This window comes from Chenopodium album, chromosome 18 (assembly GCF_948465745.1).
Source record: "Chenopodium album chromosome 18, dcCheAlbu1.1, whole genome shotgun sequence".
Taxonomy (NCBI): domain Eukaryota; kingdom Viridiplantae; phylum Streptophyta; class Magnoliopsida; order Caryophyllales; family Amaranthaceae; genus Chenopodium; species Chenopodium album.
Window position 1 is genome coordinate 32925568 of NC_137851.1, and position 2321 is coordinate 32927888.

A 2321-nucleotide genomic window follows, 5' to 3' on the forward strand; every position below is an offset into this window, starting at 1 on the left:
TTCGACCGAACCTACCCTGTGGTCCGGCCGAACCTTCCCCCTGTTCGGTCGGACCAACCTTTTTATTCCAGCTTCTTGTACGGTTTTGTTGGAGGCGGTTATTTAGAACGTTTTTAATGTAATAGAGGAGGATTAGCTTAGGGATAGTATGTACATTTTAGCCCTAATCTAGAGAGAGAAACTCCATTAGTAGAGAGAGAAAGTGTGGATTTCCATTGATGAACTTGGATATTGAAGAAGGAGCTTGATTGAATCTTTGTAAATCTTCATCTTCAATTAATGAGAAATCTCTTACTCTCTTTCTTTACTTTTGTATTTAGTTTTGTTTACTTATTTTGATTTTCCTTCTTTGCTTATTGATCATGTTGATGCTTATTGATTTGATGATTGATATTGTCTTCAATATGATTTGTGAGTAGTCACCTAGCCAAGGGTGTGGGGATGGTATAGTTGTTAATTGATTCATGCTTATGATGTTGGGGTTAAGTTAATGGTGATTAAAGTCTTTGTATGTTTGATATTCTTTAATCTTCTTGCAAGTGCACATTGTTGGTTGATTAAAGGTGAATCTTTGCTAACAAGAAACGGAAGTTGACATAGTTAAGGTTCATTGTTATCGATAGTTCATTGATTGCACCTTCTAATATATGGTTCTAGTGTGGAAACATAGAGGCTATGTTAGGAGAAATCAATTAACCCCGGAAGGCGGTTAGATTGAGCTTTATTTCGATATTCTTGCATGCTTAGTTTACCATTGCTTTGCTTCCATGTTATTGCATGATCAAATGGCTTATACATCTACCCACTTCCCTTGGTGTTTAGTTATATTGATCCTTAATCATTCTTAATCTGTAGTTTAATCTCTTAGTTATTCACACTTCTTGTCCCGAGGTAGCTTAAGTCTTAAGTAGTGAATGTGGTGTTTATGCATGTCTCCTTGTGGTTCGACCCCTATGCTTGCCTTATACTCGTATTAGGTTTGTTTAGGTTATATAAATTGTATTTGATCTAGGGATAGACAATTGACGACGCGTTTGTTCCCTTGTCAAATTGGCGCCGTTGCCGGGGAGACGGCTTCCATTGCTTTTTCATTACTTTATTTGAGACTATCTCATTCCTTGTTTGTTAGTATTTGCTACTACTTGTTACTTGTCAGTGCTTACGTTCTCCTTAGCTTTGTTGTATGAACAGAGGACGAACCCGCTCAAGGTCTTTGATTCCCATCGATCCGGAGCTAGAGAGATCTTTGTCCTTACTTCGAAGAGAAGCGAGAGCGAGGAGTAGAAATTCTCACATCCCAACGAAAGAAGGAGTAAGAGAATTGGAAGATACTCCACCATCTTCACCCTCAAGTGATGACTTAGATAGTCCTAATTCACCATCAAGTCCCAAAATCAACCCCTTTTCAATCTCTAAGTCCGAAAGTGAAGAAGGTTCTAAAATGGGAGAGAATACACCTTTTAGTCGTCTTGGGGCTCCCGAAGCCTTTAGAGCCCAAAGTGGGATCCTAACCCCTACCACTCAAGCCAACAATTTTGAAATCAAGCCCAATTTGATTGCTTTAATAGAGAGGAAACAATTCTCGGGTGGAAAATTTGAGAGCCCTCATGAGCATTTAAAAGAATTTTAGAAGTATTGTGACACGATCAAAGCCAATGGAGTGACTCAAGAGTATATCCGCCTCAAGATGTTTCCATTTTCTTTAATTGGGAGAGGTCTAGAATGGCTAGAGAAGGAGGTGCCCCCTAATTCTCTCACAACTTGGGACCAAGTAACTACGGCTTTCTTAAGGAGATTTTATAACCAAAGGAAGACCGCCGAGGCTCGGTCCTTAATTCAAGGTTTTCGCCAAAGGAGTGGTGAGACTCTAAGTGCGGCATGGGACCGGTACAAAGAGCTTCAACGTCAATGCCCACATCATGGGATACCAAAGTATCAACTCATCCACACTTTCTATGGAGGTCTCTCACCACAAGGGAGAACAAGCCTAGATGCCGCAGCCGGCGGTCCAATCATGAACAAAGGAGAGGATGAAGTGGAATGCATCATAGAGGAGGCTGCAAAGCATTATGATGATTGGTATGAAGGAGAAAGGGAGGCTACTTCTAGCAAGGGTGTCTATGCATTGGAGCAAGCCAACGCAATCAACAACCTTTCTTCCCAAATCTCCAAGATGGCCAAGCAAATGGACGAAATGAAGAAAGAAAGGTCCAACCCTCATGGTAATACCTCCCCTTCAACAATGGGAGGCAATGGTATGACTACTCCTTCCCCCTCTTCTTATAATAAAATGCCACAAGGATTCATGTTTTGCCCAAATT

At 40.8% G+C, this 2321-nt stretch overlaps 1 non-coding gene across 1 annotated transcript; it reads right to left on the reverse strand.

Moving 5' to 3' along the window:
• Positions 1-1820: 1820 nt before the first annotated feature.
• On the reverse strand, positions 1821-1926 carry LOC145593339 (small nucleolar RNA R71). The gene has a single exon (XR_014102684.1). It is a non-coding gene; the product is annotated as a small nucleolar RNA R71 (small nucleolar RNA).
• Between the last annotated feature and the right edge of the window lie 395 nt (positions 1927-2321).